Source organism: Aedes albopictus, chromosome 3 (genome assembly GCF_035046485.1).
Source record: "Aedes albopictus strain Foshan chromosome 3, AalbF5, whole genome shotgun sequence".
Lineage (NCBI taxonomy): Eukaryota > Metazoa > Arthropoda > Insecta > Diptera > Culicidae > Aedes > Aedes albopictus.
In genome coordinates, this window is record NC_085138.1 from 157,405,777 (window position 1) to 157,433,540 (window position 27,764).

A 27,764-nucleotide genomic window follows, 5' to 3' on the forward strand; every position below is an offset into this window, starting at 1 on the left:
TGAGAGCGCAAGTCAGTCCAAAGCCGATGATAAGGAGGGGTAATGGCTGAATAGTCTTTGCTGACCACATAAACGCCATGGGATAGGAAAAGGGTATTTTGGTGTGGGATTAGGGTGTTGATACAGACTTGACGATATCAATGCTATTCAGATGCAAAATAATTTTAAGGCTCAATAGTGAATCGCATACCTTCCAAAACCAAAAAACAATAATCCACAAAATACCAAGCAAGTCATAGAAAGAAAAAGCGCCCGATTGTTTATTTTGTCAATTATAACAAACGGAAACTTCTACCCTCTCCGACTCGCCAGTCACCCCGGAAAAAATGTCCCTTCAGTTCTGGAAAATATATTATCCCCAATTAAGCCTTTAATCGAATTGTCCGCGTGGTCTTGTAGTACCCCTGCTAGGTAAGAATCAGTCATTGCCATACATATTAAATGCTAGACATGACCCCGTGGATAGCATTTGCATATGTAAAAGCTTTGCTGATGTGACTTTCCTATTAGGCAATTCTCTCATCTCATGTTTGTCTTCAAAACCTTATCAAGCTTAGAAAATTGAAGTTGATAAACAATACATTACAAGGTTCGAATTCCCATAGAATGAGATCATTCATTCGCACTACAACACCATAGGAGATAATACCACATTGGCTGATTACAGTACAAATATGAAAAATCTCCCTTTTCCCCCTATCCGCAACCCGGGGACGCGCCCTGTTGGATTTCGAAAGCCTCGGAGAATATTACAAACCTTCAATGGCATTCCCATAAACTAACCCACATTGCCCATTCAGGGGTCTGACTGGGCCTATTACCCTCCCTCAGTTTGTAATATTCTCTCCAACTTGGAATTATATTTTCCCGGCACATAAAAATGACTTCGACAAATGTTCGATATACTATGCAGCGTCATGATCAGTATAACTATATCAGATGACTTGGAGATCTGATTCTTACAGAATTGTTTGCCATTGATTATACATTCAGCTATTCTAATCATTACTGCAAAGGCCATCGACCACATGCCTGAAATCAAAGCTTCCTGGAAGATATAATCCAAGTCCAGGGAGGAAGATATTTCAAAGAAATTCGAGATAGAATCTCCAAAGGATTTCTAGGAGGAATCATCGAAAGACATCCAGAAAAAATCCTCGAAGGAATTGCAGGAGAAATCTTCGAAGGAAATCCACGAGGAACTTCTGGATGAATTTAAAGAGGAACCCCCGAAGGAATCTCCGAAGTAGTTCCAGGAGAAATTCTCGTAGGAACTCCATGAGGAATCCCTGAAATAATTCTAGAAGAAATCCTCGAAAGAATTTCAGCAGGAATCCCAAAGAAATTCCTGTGGAAATTTAAAAGGGTATTTGAAAAAAAAAATTGTCAATGGATTTCTAAGAAAAATCAGCTAAAAAATTCCAAAGGGAATCTCTGAAGATGTTCCAGGAGAAATCCCTAAGACAATTCTAGGAGGAATCACCGAAGGTATTCAAAGAGGAATCCTCAAAAGAATTCCAGAAGGAAACCCCGAAGAAATTCTAGGAGGAATCTCCAAAGAAATTCGAACAGGAATCACAAAAGGAAGCTCCAAAGGAAACCCAGGAGGAATCTCTGAAGTAATTTCTAAGACATTTGAGCTTGAGCTTGAGCTTGATTGACCGCCCGCAGTTGCAACTCCAGTATCGCCAGACCAGCTACACTCACACAAGGAACCAATGAGATAGCTGCTTGGGACTAACAGGCATCTTCAGTGTGTGAGCGTTGGTGGTCTTGTATTTTTAGGCGACAATGGCGCCTGCTGCGTCAGGTTGCAGGTCAATGGGGAAGGGGAGGGAAGTGATGATTGCAATCGCTTGCCCACATCAGGCCGTTGAGTCCTCTGCGCCTGCACAAGGTCATGCGGATGTTGGTGTGTTGGTGGGAAATGTTTATTTTTGGCACATGGATCATGCATTGGTGCAAGGGTGCCAGGCGTAAAGCGATAGAATGTGTGAAGGTTACTATGAAGCGGCACAGTCCGCTTGGTTGCATAACTTGTAGGCGTTATATGATAGATTGACACTGTGCTGTAATGAAAGTTGGAAGGAAGGGAAACGGCTTTTTTTTTCAATCCGTTTCTGGTTCTAGCGATCGCTACGAACGAATATACATGAGATGTATATGTAGGAGAGAGAGAGAGAGTGAGAGAGAAAGTAGATAGAAAGATTCAAAGTAGGAGGAAAGGGACGAGCCAGGGATTGAACCCAGGACCTTCTGCATATGAATCAGAAGCGGTAGCCACTAGACCACCAAGCTCGTCTCTGAAGTAATTTCTAAGACATTTCAGGAGAAATCCCCGAAGAAATTTCAGGAGGAATCCTCGAAGAAAGTCCGGAAGGAATCCTCGAAGAAATTCTAGGAGGAATCTCCAAAAAAATCTTCGAATGAATTCCAGGAGGAATCTCCGAAAAAAGTCCAGCAAGAACCCCTGAATAAAGTCCAGAAGGAATACCAGACAGAATTCCAGGTGGAATCCCTTAAGGAATTCTGGGATGAATCTCCGAAAGATTTCCAAGCGGAATACTCGAAGGGTTTTCAATAGGAAACCCCGAAGGTATTCCAAGAGGAATCCTCATAGGAAGTCCAGGAAAAATCTCCGAAGGCAGAGCTGCACTCTGTCACTGTCGTTGCCTGTCATTGTCGTTTTGATATTGAACGGCCTGAAGTGATAGTGACGATGGTGCAATATCAGTAGTCAACTGACAAGACTGGTATTGCGTAACTCTATCCGAAGGTACTATAGGAGAAATCCCCGAAGGGATTCCAAGAGAGATCCCCGAACGAATTTCTTGAAGTTATCCCCGAAGGAATTCTAGAAAAAATCACCGGAAAAATTCCAGGAGAACTCCTGGAGGAATTCCATGAAATCCAGGAAGAAACTCCAAAGGAATTCTAAAAAATAATCAAAGAAATTCCAGGTGGAAACTCCGCAGGTATTTTAGGAGAAATTTTCGACAGAATATCAGGAGAAATCCTCGAAAGAAGTCTAAAAGAAAACACCGAAAGAAAACGAGGAAGTATGTGCAGAAGGTATACTCCAAAACAATTCCTGGAGGAATTCTAGAAGGAAATCCTGGTGGAATTCTTGTAGAAACTGGATGAAAGTTCCCTCAGGAATATCCTAGAGATATGCCTGATTATAATCCAAGGGAAATTATTGGAGGAACTCCTACAAGATTCCCTGAAGGAGTTCCTGTATGAATTCCCGAATGAGCTTCTGGAGTAATCTCTGATGTAACTCCTGGAGGAATCCATTAGTCCTCCTGGAAAAAAATCAACCTCAATCTACAATCTAAAAGAACCCCAGGAGTGATCGCTGGAAGAACCCTTGGGAAAATCACTAAAGGAACTTCTTGAGGAATCTCCTAAAGTTATCCTGAAGGATTCTTAGAAGGAACTCTTAAATAGGAATCCCTGAAAAAACTTCTAGGAGAATCCCTGAATTCTTCTGGGGGGATCCTTAGATATTCCTATAAGATTCCCTGAAGGAGTTTCTAGAGTTTTCTTAAGGAACTTCTATAGGAATTCCTGAAGAAATTCAGGATGAATCTCTGAAGAAACATCTGCAAGGATCCCTGAAACTCCTGGAGGAATCTCTGAAGGAACTCCTGGACTAATTTATGCAAGAACTCCTGTAAGAATTTCAAAAGGAGCTTCTGAAGGAATCCCTGCACAAATTCCTAGACTTCTAAAGACGTCCTGCAGGAATTCCTGAAGAAACTTTTTACCACAGACAAACAGACGTAACACTTCGAACATTTTTCGAATCAAATCATAGTCACGGAAACATGTTCGCCCAATGCTAAAAGGACTGAGTTTGGCCGACCATCAACTAGGTGGCGGTAGTGGGCAAACGTCAAGCAAAAACGATGCGAGTGCCACGGGTGGTCAGTTGGCCAACTATCAAATTTTCAAATGGACCGTTAAATCGGTGTACGATGCAAAATATCAGAGTGTTACGCCTGTTTGTCTGTGTTTTTACGTTATGCTTTATGGATATCCAGGAGGCATTTATGAATCCTCCTGAAAGAATCTCTGAACGGACTTGTGGAAGGATACCTGAGCGATCTCCTGTTGAAATACCTTATGGAACTTGTGAAGCAATTCCTAATGAACACTTGAAGGCATCCCTGAATTCCTGAACGAACTCCTGGAGAAACCACCTAAGGATCTTTTGGAGCAATCCTTGAAAGAACTAATGATACCTATAATCTCTGAAAAATTTTCATGAGGCATCCTGAAGTAATTAATCCCAAAAGCAATCCACGAAGGAATTACAGGGGGGTTTCTTGAAGAAATTCCAGAAGGAATGCCAGAAAGTATTCCTGTGGGACTCTTGATGAAACTCCCGGAGTGATCCCTGAAGGATCTCTTTGAGCGAACCCTAAAGAACGCCAGGAGAAATCAACTGTTGAGATTCTAAAGATATTTCTGAAGAATCTCTTGGAGGAATCTCTGAAGAAACTGTTCTCTTTTAGAAACTATCCTGTATGAATTCCTAGAAGGAACTTCTATGGGATTTCCTGAAGCATCTTCTGGCTGAATTTATGATCTCTAGGTGGCATCCCTGAATTCTCTTGAAAGAATTTCTGAAGGAACTCCTGGAGTTTTCCCTGAAGGTACTCCTGTCGAGATCTTCTAAAAAAATCAATATGAAACTCCTGGAGGTATTCCTGAAGAATATTCTGGTGGAATTCCTGGTGGATCTCCTGGAGGCATCACAAAATCCTTCTGGAATAATCTCTGAAGAAACTTCTGGAGAGATGTGAATTATGAATAAAAATGATCAAAAACGATCAATTCTGGACTATACATGTCAATGGTTGCTCCTCCGTGATTGATCTGAACTGGTACCAATTTCACTGAGATCCAACTGAATAAGAGGCTGGGACATTCCACTTATTCTCAAAGTGCAATTTTAGCAGCTCAAGCAGCTGATCAATAACGGCGCCGGCCAAGTCCTTATAGTAAGCTGGGAAGGGAAAGGAATGTTAGAGTGTACTGGTTGTTGCTACTAGACACCGAGAGCACTCTGCGTCCCCACAACCCGCACGGACTGGGGTATTTTTAGACGGAAAGGATGGGAGATCTGGGAGTCACCGTTGGGTCGGTGATGCGATCCATGGATAGGGTTATTTATAGTGTTCGTGATAGATTGGGAGGGAAACGACTTTTTTCAATTCGTTTCTGGTTCTAGCGATGGCTATGAACATATGAATATACATGAGTTGTATATGTAGAGAAGAGAGAGCGAGAGAAAGTGGATAGAAAGATACAAAGTAGGATGAAAAGGACGGGCCAGGGATTGATCCCATGTCCTTCTGCATACGAATCAGAAGCGGTAGCCACTAGACCACCAAGCCCGTCATTCTGGAGAGATGTGAATTATGAATAATGAATTAAGTCTAATCAAAAAAGAAAGAAAAAATTCTAAGAGTTTCGTATTTGAATGGACACCCGAACTTGTCACAGAATTTGTCTAAAATAATAGAAAGAAAAAAAAAATGGACAGATCAAAGTTCTAATGAACGCACTTCAAATTGTTAGAACATACTGTTTTCAATTTTATCCCTTCAGCACGCGCGCGGTTGTAAAAAGTACAACACTACCAAAAAACCGCGGTGCAGTTTCGGTTGCTTGATGGCGCGCGTCCTGGAAGGTTAATATAATTAGAATTAGGGCATAACTTAAGTGAATGTTTTTTTTTAATTGAAATTCTCTTGATAGTATTATTTAAAAAATACGATACGTTTTTTTTTTTTTGAAAAATCTCATTGTTATCTGATAGAGAATGGTTATGATAAGCGTCTATAACTACAAAAGTAACCGAATTTGAATCATCGGTTTTCTCTTTCGCTGATGATCGTATTACAAATGAAGATGAGAAAATCGATGATGAGAAATCAACTATTGCAGTCAAACTCTTATGATAGTGATCGTGAGATTTTTTTATTTCAACTTTATGCAAGGTTGCGACCATTCATTTGCAAAGATTTACATTCATTTGCTATTATCTCAGTTCAGAAGCATGCTATCGAAAAACAAGGTATGGATGAATTTAATTTTCACAGCTCGCTCACGACTTTGGTATGCGTGTGCGACCCCAATGTTATTCGGCAAACTTTCAGATAAAACTACAAGGATAAATTCATCCATACATTGTTTTTCGATAGCATGCTTCTGAACTGAGATAATAACAAATGAATATAAATCGTTCCAAATGAATGGTTGCAACCTTGACTTTATGTACACTTACGGTGCCGACATATGTAGTGCCGCTTCAAAGTGAGAGAGGAAGTGCGCGTCCAAAGGATTTTCGTGGATTTGCTGTTGTTGATATTCTTTTTTGCAGCTTCGCTCACGCGCACTCTCACTCTCACGCGTAACTATAACGGCACCCTTAGTCTTGTTCGTGCACTGAACACCGACGCGAAAAATGAAAATCGGCGGCGTGACAAACAGTGGCATATGACGTTAAAGTTAAATCCCGATTCCAAAAGCAATCCGGAACAATTCCCGGAGAAAAAAGTAAGGAATACCAAGAAGTTGTTGCAAAAATCTCTGAAGTAATACCGGAAGAGAATTTATACCTAATAAGTGTGGCATATTTGCAAAAGATCATAAAAACGCAGCATCATCAACAGCAATAACAATCGCAGGCCAAACATATGATTCACACTCGTTCCACACTATTGCAGTTACTCTAACTGCGGAAATTCACAAACTTCTCGGGAATCAGAGACTGCTCATGAACCACATACCATGCCACATACATTATATTTTGGTTATTTCAATGTTTCACTCGCCTCAAAAATTTACGTTGTTTACGTACAACCCCCGAAGTGGCTCATTAATTTGCTCCAGAATACGATTTGCCAAGTCTTTGTCTACACACGCTAGATATGCCATGTGTTGCCATTTGTGCTGGCTATCGGCAGACACTATTGCCGTTTTTCTTTTTGATCCAGTTCCAACCTGGGTTGGAACTGGATGAGATCACAGTTTCAACCCCAACCCGACTTCGGTTTCGCTTGTACTAAAGTTTGTTTGAGTTTGTTTGACGTTTGTTTGTTTACACATTTTCCGCCAATCCAGTTCCAACCCAGGTTCAAAAAGAAAAACGGCATATGTACGAGTACTAAATAAACCACGAAAACAACTCATCATCGTAAACACCAGCACTTCTATAGGCGGTAACTAAAAATGAACGCACATCTAATTCTGATCAACGAAAGAGAAAACGATAGAATACCGCTGCCGCAACCTTCCACCCCTAGTGGGGTAGATTGTGTTTAGAAGTTTTGCCTATCTTATTCGTCGGATTTGAATACTACCACCAAGAAACACGAAGGTATGTGAAATGACTGTCCAATGTGGAATTGACTAGGTATACACAAATGCAAATTAGCAAACATTCTGGGAGGGTTGAGAAGTTCATTCAAATAGTGTGTTGTACCACTACTACGATAAGGCAATAGTGAGAGGCAAGTGAATAAATAAATATTGTAAAAGGCGTACCAATTTGAAATTGATTGTTCGGTAAACTACAGCTGGTACTAATCGGTACTAAAATTATAGAAAAAATCGATTTTATTTTTGCATTTACAGCTATCCCACAATTGGGTTTTTAAATTCAGATAAATGTATTAATTTTTTGGTTTTATAATCTTTTTTCAGATTTTTAGGACTTAATTTTAGTACCTAAAATCAATTTCGAAGAGATTTTTCAAAATCACCTTTTGACAGCTGGGCAACTGCTTGACAGCTCCGCCCAGTACAAAATGCGACGAGGGGTGATTCGACAAATCGCTCCCATACAAACTTCAAACTGATTTTTAAATAGGTTCCTGGGCACCAAAATTCATGAAAATTTTTCGATTTGGATTTCAGTTTGGCATGCAGATTCCGAATATGAAATTATTTCAACACTACTAAAGAAGCCAATTGGCTTCTTTAGCGGTGTTGAGATAATTCCATATTCAGAATCTGCATGCAAAACTGAGCCGAAATCCAAATTTTCATGAATTTTGGTGCCCGGGAACCTATTTAAAAATCAGTTTTAAGTTTGTATGGGAGCGATTTGTCGAATCACCCCTCGTCGCATTTTGTACTGGGCGGAGCTGTCAAGCAGTTGGTCAGCTGTCAAAAGGTGATTTCGAAAAATCTCTTCGAAAGCGATTTTAGGTACCAAAATGAAGTTCTAAAAATCTGAAACAAATCATGGTGGTTCAGAAAAAAGTGCTCTTTCGTATAAAATCAAAAAATCAATACATTTTTCTTAATTTAAAAACCCAATTGTGATTCTTGTACACGGAATGTGAATATCCATAATGGAATACATATACTCAAGTTTACTGTTATAAAGGTTCGAAGCAGTTTTGGAAAATTTTGTAACCTTCTTTTTTTTTTTTTTTATCTAGTTCGTTTATTTGGGGCTCAATCGCGTATAACGCTTTACGGAGCCGAGGATCTTTCTTTGTACTTAATAGTATACATTATACAGAGTAATAACTTTTTAATGATATCTGTTAGTAATGGGTGGAAGCCAGGGTACTCGTGGCAGCTCGAGGTTAGAAGGTCACATTTTGAGGGATGGACAGGGTAAGGATTGGGCCAAAGGTTTCACTGCTGGTCATCCGGGGGTGAATCGCATCTTACTAGCGTATTCGGTGCCTTGTGGTGTTGGTACCAACTTGTTGTGGGACTTGGTCTTCCGGATGGTCAGGAGCAGCTTGGTAACACAAAGAGGACAAAACAGAGAAAAAAAAACTGGAGAAGAAAACACAAGCAAATTAAACTTTTATACCAGCAGAGCGGAGAAAGTCGAAAATACATCCCATGTATGTGACATCGCGGGTCCCCAACACATCTCTCACAAGAACAAAGGGTTGTCTACCTCGGGCCTCAAGGGTATCCAAAAGTAGCGCTCTGGAGGCGTCATTATCCGGGCATTGCCAAACTACGTGGTCGATGTCATCATAACCGGAACCGCACTTAGTACAAACATTGCTCAACGCGAGGTTAACCCTGTGTAAATGCGCGTCTAGCGAGTAATGGTTGGACATAAGTCTTGACATCACGCGAATGAAATTGCGACTTACATCCAGACCATACCACCACACTCGCAAAGAAACATTAGGAATAATGGAATGTAACCACCGTCCCAGCTGGCCATCTCGCCAATCATTTTGCCAACTTTGAAGAGAACTCTGGCGAACAAAATGGAAAAATTCATCATGTGAAATTCTTCTATCATAGATCTCACCTTCCTGTGCGCCCACCTTTGCGAGAGAGTCCGCCTTCTCATTGCCATAAATTGAGCAATGCGAGGGGACCCATACAAAGGTAATCTTGTATGATCTTTCGACCAGTGCACCCATCTGCTCCCTTATTTTTGTAAGAAAGTAAGATGAATGTTTAACAGGTTTCATCGACCGGAGTGCCTCAATCGAACTAAGGCTATCCGAGAAGATGAAGAAATGGTCTACGGGCATGTTGGAAATCATCCCCAAAGCGAAGTTGATTGCTGCCAGCTCAGCAACATAAACCGAACAAGGTTCCTGAAGTTTGCGGAAGGCGGTGAAATTTTCATTGAAAACACCGAAACCAGTGGATCCATTTATGCGAGACCCATCAGTGAAGAATCTCTTACAGGAATTGACATTTTGGTACTTTTCGTTAAAAATGCGAGGAATAGATATACATCGAAGTTGATCTGGTATTCCATGAATAGCTTGTTTCATGGACAGATCGTATTTAACAGAGGTACTGTCATTAGTGAAGTGTACACGGGGAGGATTATAACTTGGTAGGCTTATGTCAGATGACATGTAGAACAGATAGATTCTCATGAATTTTGATTGAGTGTTCAGACTGAGCATTTCTTCGAAGTTTTCAATGACAAGTGTGTTGCTCACTCCACACTTGATAAGTAACCTTAGCGAGAGCTCCCAGAATCGGTTCTGGAGAGGTTTCACCCCTGCCAGGACCTCAAGGCTCGCATTATGCGTTGAGTGCATACAGCCGAGAGCAATACGCAAACAACGGTATTGAATTCGTTCCAACTTTATTAGGTGGCAGTTTGCTGCTGAGTGGAAGCAGAAAGAGCCATACTCAATAACAGAGAGAATAGTCGTTTTGTAAAGTTTTATGAGGTCTTCCGGGTGAGCACCCCACCATGTTCCGGTAATTGTGCGTAGAAAATTGATCCTTTGTTGACATTTTTGCACCAAATACTTGGTTTGGGTACCCCAAGTGCCTTTTGAATCAAACCAGACCCCAAGGTATTTCGAAGTCAAAGACTGGTCGATTTCTATTCCCAAAAGATTGAGTTTCAGTTGGGCTGGGTTCCGCTTTCTAGAAAACACAACCAATTGAGTTTTTTGCGGAGCAAACTCGATCCCTAAATCTCTTGCCCAGATTGACAGATTATTTAGAGAATTTTGCAATGGTCTTTGCAAAATTTCTGCGTGTGGGCCTTTTAGAGAAACCACAGCATCATCTGCAAGTTGTCTTAGCGTGCATTGTCCTTCCAAGCAACTATCAATGTCTTTCACGTAAAAATTATAAAGCAAGGGACTTAAACATGAGCCTTGGGGTAGGCCCATGTAACTAATTCTGGAAGTTGTCAGTTGTCCGAGATTGAAACTCATATGTTTTTCTGACAGCAAGTTATACAAGAAATTATTTAAAATTCCTGGAAGTCCACTATTGTGCAGTTTTTCTGACAATATTCCTATGGAAACTGAATCAAAGGCGCCCTTAATATCCAAGAAAACTGAAGCCAGTTGCTCCTTTTCCGCAAAGGACAGTTGAATATCTGTTGAAAGCAACGCTAGACAATCGTTTGTTCCTTTGCCCTTGCGAAACCCGAACTGTGTATTTGAAAGCAAGTTATTCGATTCGACCCAATGATCGAGTCGGGATAGGATCATTTTTTCCAACAATTTCCTTAAACATGATAACATAGCAATTGGGCGGTATGAATTATGATCAGACGCTGGTTTACCAGGCTTTTGAATAGCTATTACTTTGACCTGTCTCCATTCATGCGGAACGATGTTGTTCTCCATGAATGAGTTGAACAGGTCCAGTAATCGTCTTTTCGCGATATCTGGGAGATTCTTTAGAAGATTGAACTTGATCATATCGCGTCCCGGAGCGGAATTGTTTGATGAAAGAAGAGCCATAGAAAGTTCCAGCATAGTGAAGGGTCTGTCCAGAGAACCGTCTCTTGGGGATGTTTCCCAAGAAATCGGTTGTGCTGGGACTGAGTCTGGGCAGACCTTTTTCGCGAAGCTGAATATCCAACGGTTGGAGTATTCGTCACTCTCATTAGAAGAAGAGCGGTTTCGCATGTTGCGAGCCACTCTCCAAAGCGTTGTCATTGAAGTTTCTCTTGAGAGACCCTCAATGAAGTGTCGCCAATAACTACGCTTCTTCGCTTTCAGCAGGTTTCTCAGCTGTCTTTCGAGCTTTGCGTACTCTTGATAAAGATCTGAGGTACCGTGCCTACGAAAAGTTTTGAAAACATCAGATTTTTTAAGATACAACTGGGTGCAATCATCATCCCAGCCTAGTGTGGCTGGTCTTCTTTTGAAGGTTGCACTTGGAACACGTCGTTTTTGTGATTCTAATGCACTCTTATATATCAGTTCAGACAGGAATCGATACTCATCCAAAGGAGGGAGGGGATTGAATGATTCGATGCCAAAAGATACCGCTTCTGCATACTTTTGCCAATCGATATTCCTTGTGAGGTCAAAAGGAACCTGAATTGGATGGTCTGACCTTTCACTATTATGCTTTATGGTGGTTATAATGGGTAAGTGATCACTACCATGAGGATCCTCGATTACCTTCCACAAGCAATCGAATGATAGTGAACTTGACCCCAGTGATAGGTCGAGACGACTTTCTTTGCCGTCAGATGCAATACGTGTCACTTCACCTGTATTTAAAATGTTCAAATTGAAATCGTCGCACAAATCATAGAAAATGGCCGCTCTATTATCGTCATATGGTTCGCCCCACCCTGTACCATGTGCGTTCATATCACCCAGAATTAAAACTGGATGTGATAGTGCAGAAACCGCATTCCAAAGATGACGGCGGTTGATTGAAATTCTTGGAGGAATGTAAACGGAAGCTACGCAAAGTTCTTTACCCTTTACGTTTATTTGGCAAGCGACGATTTCTACGCCAGGATGAGTCGCGATTGGAATTCTATAAAATGAGTAAGTCTTTTTGATCCCCAAAAGAACTCCCCCATAATGGTCATCTCTATCCTGGCGTATAATGTTAAAATCGTGGAAGTTGAGTTCATCTTCAGAAGAAAGCCATGTTTCACAAAGGGCAAATATATCACAATCAGAGTTGTGAATCAAAAACTTAAACAGATCTAATTTAGGTTTTAGACTATGACAGTTCCACTGTAGCACAGTGATCATATCTTGTACCTCACTTGATGAATTATCCATCGAAAGATATGATCGCAGCAAGGAGGGGCCATGATTGTGTCAGATTCCGAAGATATTCTTCTACTGTAGGTATAAACATATCAATAATGCCTCTAAGTGTTTCTGGAAGGCTGAGGGCATTATATAAGCGATCCACGAGAACCCTAAAAGTAAACAGTCCTCGCTTGGGTCTAGGAGGCTTACTTGAACTGCGAGGAACTTTGGTAGCTTTTTTCTTGCTACCTTGTCGATTATTTCTCTTTGAAGTGTATTTAACAGGCGGAGACGGGGGTGACAGGTTCTTGCTACAACATGGATCTGAAGCTAGAGGAACCTGATTCTTCGGAGTTTTTAAGTTTACCCCGTCTCCTTTAACATTAGGCAAACTTTTGAGGGAAGACTTTAAAAAGACCTTTCGGCGCAATCCCGGGGAAGATGATGACTTCCTTTTTCCAGGTGCGTGTACCTCCGAAAGAGATCCACCCTCATCAGTTTCGCAATTTTGTAACCTTCAATGTTGTTTAGAAAAGTGTATATTTCGACAGTGATTTTTCATAAGGGTCTAAGGGCCGATTTCTTCACCCGGGCTTAAATTTTAAACCAGGCTTAGCAAAATTTTAAGCCAGGCTTAACTTTTTTTCGATTTCTTCACCTCGGCTTAACCACTAAACCCGGTTTAATAAAGCTACGGTTTACGTTAAGTGTGGCTTATTTTAAGCGGTGCTCTGAGGTGGCTTAGCAGCGCTAAGCCAGGCCTAAGCCGCAAATTGCAGAATTTGGGTTTCTTCACCTGCTTCATGGATACATTTTTGAAACAGCAGAACATATTTTTAATGAAACATGTACACTAAGGAACGATACGATTGTAAAACTTTTGGATACGGATAGAGGCGATCATATAGAAAATGATAATCTACATCCAGCGCGTCGTCAAGGTCGTCAATATAAAATATTCAACATCGGTTTTTGGGACAATCAAGTTTTTACATTAGATTGAAAGTCTTCAAAAAGGCACCGTGTTTGCAAATTTGTCATCCTCATTTGGAAATCGAAAGCACATTTGCACTGAAGTTACTATTTATTTTAATCCAGTCCTTTCCATAATGTCAGGTCACAATGAACAATGTTATGATTCAAGAGATATTATTTTTGTAACAAACAAATTACGCCCAAAAAAAAATTCTTCTAATAACTTTTTATACACTGATTTCTTGCAAAAACTTAGTTCAAAGCACGTTTAGCCCATAAAATATTCAACATTTTGACTCATAATTCTAAATATATAAAGTATTATTCGTGGTGTATGTACTTCTAAACATAACTTATTTTGAATACCTAATAGGGTGAAGATGGGTATTATCGGCAGGTTTGTTCTCTTTGTCGTGGGGGTTTTTCGTTAGCCAAAATGCCTGAAACATTGTCATATCATTCAGCTTAATTTGGAAGGATTTGTGGCCAACTTTGAATTCAATAGGTTTCAAAAAACCTTTCATGACGACGAAAACAAAACTGCCGAAAATACATAAGTTCCACTACCTAAAAATGACGAAATTCCTAGAGGAATCCCTGAAATAAATTCCAACAAGAATTTCTGGAAAAAATGTGTAGGGATCGCAAATAAATTCCTGGAAGAATTCCCGAAGGGATTCCTTAAACAAATTCAGGAAGAATTCCTGAAGGAACCCCTGGAGGTGTGCCTAGAGGAATCCTGGGGCAAATTCCTCGAGGAATTCCAGAAGAAATTCCTGGATGATCTAGGGGAAAAATCTCTGAAAGAATTCTTTTAAAAAATCCTAAAAGAATTCCTGGAAGAGCTGCTAGAGGAAACTCTGAAGGTATTCTTGAAGGAATCTGGTAAAATCTCAAAGGAATTCCTGGACAAAAACCTGAAGGAATTCCTCGAGGAATCCTTGGAGGAATTTCTGGATAAATTCCTGGAGGAATCCTCGGAGAAATTCCTGGAGGAACTCTTGTAGGAATCGCAGATAAATTCCTAAATGAATTCCCAAAGGGATCTCCTAAAGAAAGTCTTGGAATTATTCCTGCAGGAACCCCTGAAGGTGTCCCTGGAGAAATTCCTAGAGGGATCTCAGAGGAACTACTGGAGAAATCCCTGGATGCATTGCTGAAGGATCTTGTGGAAGAATCTCTGGGGAAATCCCTGGAAAAATTCCTGGAGGTACCCCAGAGGAAATGCTGAAGAAATCCCTGGAGAAACTTCTGGAGGAGTTTCTAGAGAAAATCCTGGAGGAACTTGAAGTAATCTCTGGAAAATGTTAGACGAATACCTGGAGAAAAACATGAAGGAATTCCTCGAGGAATTCTTGGAGAAATAATTCCTGAGGAATGCCTGGAAGAAATTCATGCAGAAATTCCTGTAGGAATCGTAGATAACTTTCTGGAGGAATTCCCGCAGGGACCCCTTAGAGAAAGTCCTTGAAAAATGCCTGAAGGAGCCCCTGGAGGTGTTCCTGGAGGAATCTCAAGGCAAATTCCTGGAGGAATCTTAGAGGAAATTCCTTCAAAATGGTCTAGACTCTGAAGCATCACACGACCAAAACATTTTCAAAAAGTCACTATCGAAATGCAACTTTAACAAGGCGATAATGGAGATTATTTATTCGAAGGCAATTCTGGATATCAAAACATAAAGCAACATTGCAACGCCTTTTCTGCAATGTGGCACTCCAACTTTGTACAATGACAGGCAAATTCGAACACCAAATGTTATGGAACGATCATATGAAGTAGGTACTAAATCGAAGATCTTCGATACTAGCGTTGGGTAAAATATCAACATTCTATATAGTTCATCATTATTAATTTCCAAAAAAATTACCGAGAGATTTCGCTTTTCCTGCTCAAATTTCAGCGGATGTTTTGTTACTCCATACTGCAGTTACTCCATACTGCATATAACGGGCATTTCAAAATATCGGCGGCTTAAAATGACGTTTCCATTGGAAAGTCACTGGAATGATATGGGAAAATTCGTTAAGCTTGGCTTAGCGTAAGCCGTCGCCTTCATTTGCTAAGCCGGTGTGAAGAAATGCAAATAGTTAAACCTGGCTTAAAAATTCGGCTTAACTTTAAGTGTGGTTTAGGATAAACCAGGCTTACGTCGTTAAGCCGGGTAGGTGAAGAAATCGGCCATAACTGACTTGATCGATTTCTCTTCGTCGACTCTCTTCCGCTAATAACTTGATCATGACAAACAAAATCATTATTCTTTTTGTTTCTATAGCAACATGTAGTCGTCTTTTTCGCATTTCAACCAAAAAATCTTTGGAAAACTCAATACACATTCTGTGATAACACAAAGAGAGGATCGATGAAGAGAACTCGAAAATGTCAGTTAGGCCCAAATGAAAAATCAGTGTCGATTTACTGTAATGAACATCCCTAGATTGTACAACAATAAGCCGCATGTTTGTATGTATACAAATGTTAAGTGGTTTAAAACCGCAGCCTCCACCGCCCCCACACACCATCCATGAACAAGAGCTATCCACCCCCCATCCACCAGGCGATGCGGCTACGCGATGAACTTCTTGTTCCCTACATTATTGATAGCAATAAGCGTCGCCAATGCGACGTTGCCACGATGGATTTCTGTGTCTCTTCCTCTCACTCTCACTGACTGTATACAAACACGCAGAATGAACGGAGTACGTTCTCAAATCAGATGACTGTGATTGACTACACGACAGCTTCTGATGTGATGAGCGCTTTATGCCGCCTACAACAACACATGATGATGACGGCAACGCACGGTGGGATAGGTACGGTACCGATAGAGCAACATCATCGGTCGTGCGAGGTAGGGTGGCAGCATATGACCGCCCGTATCTTCATCAACAGACGTGGCGCGATTAGTTGGAAAGCTGCTGGCGCAGTTGATGATTATGACACGAACAATTCAATCTTATGAGAAAAGTCGGGAACATGATGGTAGATTCTTCAGCACTTTTCAAAAAGAAAGTAAAAGATTCTCTAACAGCATTGTTGAAAACAAGAAGCTGTCGTGAATGATTGCTGTTTACATTGCAGGTGTCTTCAGAGGAATTACGGAAATACAATTGCGGACTTTATTAGAATATATTTGAAAAAGGCAAACTAGATTATCCTAATCCTTCAGGACTGTTTGATACTCAAATTGCATCGAGTTTGCACAGTATACGACAAGCGAGTTTTTTTTTTAAGCAGAGGTTCCCAAACTTTTTGCTGCCACGGCACCTTTTAAAATTTGCAAAAATATCGCGGCGCACCAACAACTTCATACAAAGAATTTGAATGATTTTAACACTTTCAGATTTATTTTTTTTAATTCACAGAATTAAACTTAAAAAACAAATTCTGGAGGATTTCCAGGCAAAACTTATAAATTTGTTAAATAAAACACTTAGCTTATCAAATTTTAGAAAAAAAAAGATATAAAAATGACTGCCCAAGTAACCAGCAAGCATTTAAAATAGCATTCCTTCAGCATTGTAGTAGTCTTTATGACAACGCTTTTAATGATAATTCAGGCCAAACATTTCAATAGGTCCTATCTGCATTTGAGAGGCTCTCTTTGTTCACTTTCTCTTTCAATTATTGCAATGTAATGGTACACTTTTAAACTATTTTTGCAGTACAAATCAAAAGACGATTATTTTGACCATCGTTCAATGCAAGGAGACAATCATAATACAAATAAGGGAACGTTCACATTCACAATGCGTGTTTGTTGGGTTGCTTTATTCAACTAATCGCATGCTCCTCTTACCGTACATTAATATTAAAGCGAGTTTGAAGTGTTTTGTGACCATAACAGGTGGAAAAAATGATTCCAAAAACTGATCACAAACCAAAATAAACGTTAAACAAAAAAATTGTTGATGTTTTCGCATTTGACAGTGGGCGCTATTTATTAGCGCCCAGGACATCCTGTCTACCATGATTCCAATGCATTGATATAAGCTGTGTCAGGGGCCTGACTCAACGCAGCAGAAACACCTTTTGCGTGATGGAGGTTTACCTGTACGAACTTAATTCCTGTAATGAAAAATTGCATTTACCCACTTTTATTAAGCCTCGGAATTGAGATGTAAGAAAAGTGGCCGATTATCCCGGGACAAATAAGCTCCATTGCGTCATTGTTCCGTTTAACACAGTAAGGGCAAAATACTGTGGAGGGTGCCTGGTACTCCACAGGCTCCGTTCACGGTTAAGTTTTTATTAGACCCCCCTAACCATTCATTCCTAGGCACGGTACGCTTGACACCATGAATTAGGGGTCGCTTATTTGGTGGGCTTTTACCACCGGATCATGCAATCCGTAGTTATATTCTTAGCCAGTTGAGGGAACTGCTACCGCCACTACACGGCTATCTAGGCTGATCGGGAATAGAAATTAATATTGATGATCAACTTCTTTAGAGCCCGAACAGCCGCCAGGCTGTATCCTAATATGAGAAATGATTTGTCAAATATGCGACGCGTTATCCTTGATTATTCCGGGTGTAGAACAATTCCGCGTGAGAGTGAGAGTGTGCGTATGCGAAACCGCGAAGAAGAACACCAGGAACAGCAAATCCACGCAAATCCTTTGGACGCGCACTCCCACTCTCACTTTGACGCGGCACTATGGCAGCACAGATTCTACGTAGTTTATGGACTGGCCCTTATTGGGTAAGAAAAGTAAATAGTAAGCGACCAGCTCGCGTTCGCTTAGTTCCTTCCGTCGTTTCGAGTTGGTGTCTCTGGAAAAATCTCTGAAGGAATCTCTAGAGGACTTCCTGGAGGAATCCCTGGGAAAATTTGTAGATCAATCCCTGGAAGAATTCATGGAAGAAATTCTGCAGGAACCTTAGCAAAAATATCAGTTCTACTATTAAAACAAGTAGTTTGTGTCAACCTTATGAGCTGACAATCATATTTAAAAATATGTTTCTGTGTGTTCCGAGTTCATCGAAAATCGATGGTGTGATGCTCAAGAGCAATTATGAGAAATGACACCACAAGTAAATGAGTTTAGGGCAAGTTACCAAGCCGGTTTCATCGATGACCGGTTGACAACGGACCAGATCTTCACCATACGGTCTATCATCCAAAAATGCCATGAATACCAGGTCCCAACGCACTACCAGTTCGTCGACTTCAAGGCGGCATACAACAGTGTCGACCGATAGAGTATGGAAAATCATGGCCGAGAACAACTCTCCCGGGAAGCTTACCAGACTTGTAAAAAGCAACGACGGACGGTGTGCAATACAGCGTAAGGGTTTCGGGTGAACTATCCAGTTCAGTCGAATCTCGACGGGGACTGTGCCAAGGTGATGACCTTTTCTGAATGACACCATTTGCATTTCATTTCTGGAAGACTGCGGAAATGAACCATTTCGTTTTATTAGTTATTTTTGTATTTTAACTTAAAGTTAATTCTTTACTTCAAAATTTTCGTCTCTAGGGTACTGGAATTCGTATGATTTGCTGAGTTTGGTCCTGCATACCGTCCAGAAAGTGCCTAAACTACAAATATTAGAAAATTGAGCAAAAAAAAACAGACGTTTAGAGACAATAAATAAATAAATCACCTACGTCTTCTATAGGAACTAGGTATCAACAACTTAAATACACGAACAAAACTAGATATTACTATGGGACCCACTGTTACCTCTAAACAGCATTCAATCTTATCAGGGGGCAGTTAGAGCGGCATGCTTGATTGTAATAAACCACGTTCCATCCACATGGCATAACATCTTGTCGCATCTTGATTGAACATGACTTCGCGCGGCCTGGCCCCCACGTAACGAATGCGTAAACCATTTCCCCCAATCGCCGGGTTTTCGGCAAGCATATGCCATGCTTTTCGGACTTGTAATGCTTCGCGTCCTTCTTGCGCTGCCACCAACCCTCGAGTTGTTCAGTTCAAGGTCTGTTGTGTTTGGCAAAAATGAAAAATAGAAGAAAGAAAAACTGGCTAACACCAATACTAGGGAACCGGTCAACATACTCCCTTGTATCGATAACCTACTGCTGCTCCTCACACACCAACAGCAGGGGGCCAACCAGACACAAAGTGGTGAGAAGTCGTTTTGTTTGGCAAAAGGGGAGTGCGCGGAACGTACGGCAAACGTTTTCCAACTCTCGTCTCATTGTAGGTAGGTAGTGGCTGCCGCAACCCATGGGGAGGCATGTTTTATCCGACTACGGTTTCGGAAGAAGCTAGACATTTCGCAACGTCAAGTGCGAGTTGCAAATCTGCTGTTTCTGTCAGCGTCTCGCTCGGAATGGTGAGGAAGATGAAAATCCTCTGATCGTCGGAGTAGGGTCTTTCAACATGATTGCATCATAATGAGCACAGCACACTTGTGAACGAGGTGGACGTGAGTCAGTGAGAAAGGTGTGAGATATACGCTACCAGGAGGCTGCGCTTTTTCCCCGTGAGAATTCAGGTCGCCAACACCCATCATCGGCTGATAGGGAGATATGTGTGTTGTCAAACGATGTGTCGTGCGATTGAATGGGATTACCGAGGAAATATATTTCGATTTATGGAATCTGGAATACCGTAATGCGGGGTCAAATTGATCACTTTAAAACAACTTTGCAGATAACATCAGTGCCTGTTCAAATATTGCCAAAGGAATTTCTGTAAAATCAGTACCCAGTGGATCTCCATGGAATCATGGGACAGAAATTTGTTCAACAAATTTGAACTTTAAGTTAAATAACTTCAAATATCAAAATATTGGAAATGCCACTTTGGGGCGAAATTGATCAGTATACAATTAGCATCGGTTGGAAAGAAAAATTTCCTTGACCGCTTAATTTTGCTCTTCTAAGACTGAATAACGCGTCTAAAATCTTACAACTAGTGAGTTTAATACTTTAAATGCAAAATTACATTTCGAAATTTCCCCTTAAACGCCTAAAGGTAGGCAATTTCATTTGAAATAAGTGATTCCTGTTACAATAAATGACTGTTTCTTCATAAAATGAACTTTTTATAACAATTTCATGTTCTGATTAGCTGCATAACATCCCAACCAAGGCTCTACAAAAATGTTGAAACAGAGAATTCACGGGAAGTCCTATTACCCATTGATTGTTTAGCAACAATGATTTCAGCTAAATGAGAAATACATTGCAAATTCCTTGAAAAAATATGGCAAAACTTACTTTTTTCTTAAAAATTTAAAGTCTACACTCATCTCTAAGCATCTACGAATAGATGACGTAAAAAGTTTAAGATTATTACAACGCTTAAAAGTTCCTAGTATGGAATTACAATGTAGTACCCGAGTGATCAATTTCACCCCGCTGATTAATTTGACCCCGGTTTACGGTACTAAAGGAAACATCCTTTAGGTACGGTACGCTAATATTGGCAATTTGAAATTTTCCAGTCCTTTTCGTACACGACCTGCTACAGATATGCAATCGCATATTGCAACACTCATACTGGATATTGCAGCACCTAATATGATTATTTCAGGTCGTTGAAGTTGGAGAAGCTACTTCTTTGGGATACATCATACTGCTCAGTTGTAACTGGTACCTAGGTACACAGAAAAAAATATGTAATTAAAATTCAGCAAGAAATCATGCACATAAAGGGAATGCTAGAGTTAGTGCACTTTTACATGAGATATAATGTAAAATTACATTACCATCGTGTAAATTTCCGCCAACCATCGCGTAAACCATCATGGACTCCAACCGGTTACGTGACTATTAGCGGAAATTTACACGATTGTAACATAATTTTACATATCTCATGTAAATATGCACTAACTCTAGCATTCCCTTTATGTGCATGATTTCTCGCTGAATTTTACATGAATATTTTTTTTCTGTGTAAAGTATGATGATTATAAATTGGAAATATGGAATCTAAATGAAATACGATATCAATCAGTGGATTGGAAACAGAAGCCATGACAAAAATGTCATGAAATCATAAACCTTGCTGCTTCATGATATGATGATTGACTACAAGTCATGATAACATGAAGTAAGCGATGGTTTTATAATTAAGAATTGTAATTATTTTCATAATCAAAAGTCGTAATTGCAAAAAGCGTAATGCAAATATTGTCTCGTTTTTTGAAATGAAATACCATTACGGTAAGTCATGAAACCAGTGGCGTCTCGTAACCTCACTTTTTACCTGTTCAACGACCCTAAAACTTGCATTTGCGGAGAATACAGGATCCGGATCAAATTTAAAATCAACGGAAACGACTATTCTCGTAATTTTCTACAAATTACTAGAAAATTTGTTGAGAAAATTCAAGAATTTGCAGTGCTTGAACAGGTAGATTTGAGGTTAGGGAATCGCCACTGCATGAAACCATAACGGTGAGGCATGAAACAAATCCTCCGATTCCTGTTAACATGACTCCGAGTCAAAGAAACACTTTAGAAGTAACAATCATCATGCTCTAACATTCCTTTTTCTTCCCAACTGGCTGTATGAGCTGTTAAAATTGCAATCAATCTGAGAATAAGTGGGGTATCCCAGTCCTTGTTTATTTGGATCTCAGTACGATTGATACCAGATCAGATCAATCACAGAGGACCAACCATACATGTCAGTCTTAAGCCGCTAGTACAAAGGGTCAAATATTTCCCCAAAAACAATCTAATGATTTGAATGACCACATATTTATTAGTGTCAAGGGTCTGGGACCATTTAGGTTCTTGCTGCTATAACTCAGTAATTTCTTAACCAAATGACTTGATTTTCGTGACACGGTAAAACACGCATAGTATCTGGTCATGTATAAAAATTGAAACCAATTGGTTAAACATTGACTGTGTTATTGCAGCAAGTACCTAAAATAGGTCTCTCTGGTCCCAGACCCTAGAAGTTTACTCTTGAGTTCTTTCCTAAGGCGCTGTCCATAAACTACCTAGACTTTTTTTCGGCCATCTCAGACCCCCCATCCCCCCTCGTAGACTTTTGTTCATACAAAATTTTCGAAATTTATATGGAGCGTAGACTTTGACCAGATCCCCCCGTCCCCCCCTAAGAGTCTACGTAGTTTATGGACAGACACTTATCAAATATTTGACCCAGTGTATTCGTGTCCTAAGCTAAGCTGAAAATATCAGCTATTATTTTTGTCAGATCGGTAAATAAGCTTTTTTGAGGTTCGGTTTATAACTTATTTTCACGAACAAAATGGAGTTGCAGACGTCCAGTACATTACGTTGGTTGGACAGGTCTTACCATTTCCGACGAGCATTGGGCCTTCAACGAGCTTAAAGGCCGTGATACTCTTGTACTTGCGTTGGATGTGATAAGTATTGTCGAAGTATTCGATTCAAATCGTAGAAATATTTTGTTTTATTATTTTACTTCAATGACATATGAATTATAAATCAGTAACATATTTTGAAAACGACGTATAATCAATGGTGAATCATGATATTATGACCTTTCTTCATGGTGTGTTTCCATGATATAAAAATAAACACATTTTTCACGAAATCATGATTCATTTGACCAGTTCTGGGTACCGAAAACGCCAAAAATAGATCAAATTTCGCTCGCTTCCATCGGTGTATCAAAATCAATCGTCAGACGTTTACTTGTCAGTTTTCAAATAAATAGTACACAGTGTAAACTTCTGTGACATATGATGCACATGATTGGAGCGTGGCATATAATGGAAGTTTACATGACATATAATGTAAAAGTCATAAAATATCATGTAAACTTCCATTATATGTCATGTAATTCAGCATGACTCTGACTATTTACATGACATATAACACAAATTTACATGATATATCATGTAAACCATCGTAACAATAAGTTTACATGACAAAAATTAAGTTTACATTAAGTGTAAATATCATTATTTTTATCAGTGTATGCCCATATTTCTGGTGCTCTAAGAGTTTTACTTGGAGTTTCACCGGAAGATCCACATGGGATTTTCACAGCGGATCTAGGGTTACCAGACGTACTCTTTTTAGAGTACATGTACTCTTTTTCAGCTATAAATTGAGCGTACTATTCTTTTTGGTAAAATGGGCCCAATTGTACTCTTTTTTGCAAAATTACATTTTTCTGATGAAATATACATATCAATCAAAATAACCTTACAAGTAGTAAAAAAACAATATGCTACAAATTAGAATCACTCAACGATAGGTCTTATCTGCAGAAGAAAGGCCATCTTTATTTTCCTTTTCTTCCATCGAAATCACATTAATTCATTCAGATTATGATTAAAACTGTCGTTAATTAATTTGTTTTGCAAAAATGGCTTCACTTTGACGTACAATAATCGGAAGGGTAAATAATAACGAAAGTATTTCGTTTCTGTAATATGTTAGCTTTTGAAAGCAGTATCAGTTTTTTAAACTGTCTTAAACGAAGCAGTCAGTTACATTTTCCATTGAGCTCTTAAAAGAAATTTATAATCAGTATTAACCAAATTTTAACCCTTCCGAAGAAAGAACTCACATTTTGCGAGTTTGTCGGGATTGGGATTCGATCCTAGGTCCTCGGCGTAAGCGTCACGTGTTTTAGCCATCACACTAGGTCCGTTTCACAAAAAAAAATAAAAAAGTCTCGCGAAACCCATCTACGGAAGAACGAAATAATTGACAGTTCTCTCTAATTCTTAACGAAAGGAATTTGAAAACAAATTACTAACACACACGTATTTGTATTGGTCAATAGTTGGCATGAATACTGAAAAAATGTGAGATTAGAAACTGCTGTGATAACTATCCAGTGATGTATTAAGTAGACACAACTTAATACAACAAGATTTTCACTTCGTTAGAAAATTTACCTATCTTTATGTGTCAAGTATGGTTTACAGAATTTAAATATTAAAAACTTCAAGAGTGTCAAACAGTATTTAATCGAAAAAAAATAGAAAGAAATCAATATTTACTCGATTGCTGTACTCTTTGTACTCTTTTATCAGAATTCTTAAATGTACTCTTTTCATGTGTGAACAATATGGTAACCCTAAGCGGATCCCCCCACAAAATTCCATCTGGGATTGAAAATTTTCCAGGATTTCCACCAGAAACTTCTCCATGAGTTGCACCTGAAATTTCCCCGTCACTTGTGACTTTTTTTTTTTTCAGCAGTTCCATCTAAAATTCCACAGTTCCAGCTGGGATTTCTTCCAAGATTCACTTGGAATTGATTCAGAAGTTCCAGTTGATATTTTTCATGAGTTCCACCTTGAATTTCTCTAGCGGTTTCATCTAGGCCTCTAGGCTCAGAAGAATTCTTCAGCAGTTCTACCTGGGCTATCTCCAACAATTCCATCGAGGATTTCTTCAGGAGTTTCATCTGGAATTTCTCGAGCATTTTCTCAAGAGTTACACCTGAGATCTCTCCAGCGGTTCCACCTGTGATTATTTCTAAGGTTTCCACCGGGAATTTATCCATCAGTTTTATCTAGGGTTTCTACCTGGTATTGTCCAAAACTCCACCGTGGCTTTCTTTAACAGTGCCATCGGGGATTTCTACAGGAGTTCCAGCAGGTTTTATCTTGCACTTCCAGTTCCATCTCAGATTTTCCAGGAGTTGCACCTATGAATTTTTCCAGTAGTTCCACATGAAATTTCTCCAGGAGTTCCACCTGGCATTCCATAAGGAATACCATAGCCGATTGCTCCAGGAGTTCTACTTAGGATTTTTTTTTTCAGAAGTATCGCATGGAACTTAAAATGGAAAATAGGGTATATGGATCATTCCTTGGCCTAATTTGCAAGCTGCCTTAACAATTTTGACCATAACTCATAAATTAATAGCACTAGAAATAATATGTTGACCCTATTACGCACTCTAGGCAATGCATGTTTCACCAATTGGAAGTAAACTATCGTAAATATTCAAGAATTTACTTAACTATGTTGAAAAGATTCAATGTGATGGTATGCAACGTTGGTCTATGGTACAAAAATTGGCCTATTAGTGGATACAACGTTGGCCTATTGCTTTCCATGCACTAGAACCACTTATTATCTCATTTCTTCAATATTTCTGCTGAGGTATTATCTCTGTTTGTTCACCAATCATACTTTCAAATTACATTTTCGGAGCCAAATTTTCAAAAAACTATAAATAAATTACTTATACTAAAGTTCTTTCTTTTTTAGTAACGAAAACAATGCAACCCGATTATTGTGTTATATTTTTACAGTCACCGCACACAAAATCTATTTTTCTGTTCGTTCTTTCTGGTTCTTACGCAAGCAATGTTGTTGGCGTCACTTTATCGGTGTTTTTGACGTCACTTTACTGATGGGCCAAGATTTGGGTACATAGTGAAATAAATGTCCTCAATATTCGGCCCACATGTTATTTGTAAAATAGTTATTATTCGTTAAAAACAAACATACAAATTCAAACTAGCATCTTTGACCGTCGCATCAAATGTTCAGTTATTTAAAAGTCAATTCGAAATATTCCAGAATCATGCCATTTATGATCATGCGTATAGACTACCCACTAAGCCGAAGAATCATGGCGTCTACAAAAGCTAAACAAAGTGACATTTTCATACAATTTTAATACTCCAAAGTGCTAAAATTGAAACGAAATGTTACAGTTGTTTGGCGCAAAGCTTTTCCGATATCCAGTTCGGCATGTTTGTTTGAGTTTTTGGTTAACGTTAAGATAGGCCGAACGAGGGGACTATGCCAACGAAGCATCCCGATACCCTAGTTCTTTGGCAGGAATTTCTTCTGTAGTTCATCCGAGAATTTCTTCATAAGTTTATCCGGGAATTCTTCGATTTTTTTCGTCAGTGTATCCAGAATTTAACTAGGAGCTTTTTAGATAAATAATCCACGGTTTCTTTTGAAGATTACTCAATAAACTTCTCTGGCAGTTGATCCGAGAATGCCATCTGGAACTTCCCTGAGAATTCTTCAAGAAGTTCTTCTTAGTGTCATCTTTGAAGTTCCTGTGGAACTATCTACAGGAACTCCTCCGGAGATTCAATTAGAAGATTTTACGGCAATAGGAGTTTCTCTGATGGTTCCTTAGGGAGTTGCTATGGGCATTACGGTCATTCCATCAGGTTTCATTTTTAAGCCGAAAGGCAGATGGAAATTTGAACAAAAGGGAGTGCTCATGATGTGGCCACGGAGACAGTTTGGCCTGCTATTCCGCAGAATCGTTATCTGTTCTGTGGCTTAGTTGGTTTGAGCGCCGATCTAGTGAAGACTGAGTCGTAAGTTTGAATTCCACCAGAACACGATTTTTTTTCACAAATTCGTCTCCCAAATCACTAATGACTCAACACTCTGATTGTATAATTTGTAATATGTACTGCTGCGATCCCCAGCAAATTGGCCACACTGCTAGAACGCAAATAACAAACGTCAAACTACCGTTGCGTTGTTCAGATTCCTGTTCCTGATTTCGCTATTGCACTTGTCATGTATACGAGAGAGAGTGTCTGAGTGAGTGATCGGGTAGCTTCAGGAAGTCTTTAGCGAACCACCACGAGAACTTCCGAAGAATAAATAAAAAATGTATTGTGGTCTTTTATTATTTGGTCTACAAATTTCAAGTTTTCCAAGTATGTTCCTTCTACAATTCTTCCGATTATTCATCCAGATTCTGCTCTGAGTTTCCTTGAAATTTCTGTGGCAATTGTCCAACGAATTTCCTCAGAAACTATTTCAGATTGCTTTGACATTCATGCCAATAACAGAAACACGTATTTGATGAACACATTGAGATTAGAATTATAAAAAAATCCACATGCTCCGGTGGGAATCGAACCCACGACTCCCAATTCGCTAGACGGGCGCTTCTATCGTCCGAGCTACGGAGCCACTTGACCATCTCCGTCTCCTGAAAGCTTGGTGTTGGGTTTCGGTGGCGAAGAAAGGGAGGTTTCCGAGATTTGCAATATCCGTATTTTAGTAGATATTTTAATATCCTGCATGTAGGTTTAAGGTAATTCAACATTGTGTTTAAAGTACTTGTTTTTCGTTACTTACGTTTAGTCAATCTTCGTCCTTTTGTCCTTCTCAAGTCGAACGTCCCTGACTAGCGATGTGAGGTCTGTTTACATGTATGTTAAGTAAGTATTTATTTCTATTTTCCACATTTTAATCTATTTACCTTCAGGCTAACGTGTATGTTTAGGTTAGCTTTAGTTTAAGTATTTGTCCAAAGTCGTTGTCGCATGAAACTATAGAAATTCATTTAGTATTAAGCATTTCTAGTTTTAAGATCAATTTCACTACCTTACTTTAGTCGTTATATTAGATTTA

General features: G+C 39.5%; 1 protein-coding gene across 1 annotated transcript in view; it reads right to left on the reverse strand.

The window, feature by feature from the left end:
* LOC115264858 (uncharacterized) overlaps window positions 1–27,764 on the reverse strand; it is a gene marked incomplete in the record, with an annotated part of 70,560 nt that overhangs the window by 13,417 nt on the left and 29,379 nt on the right.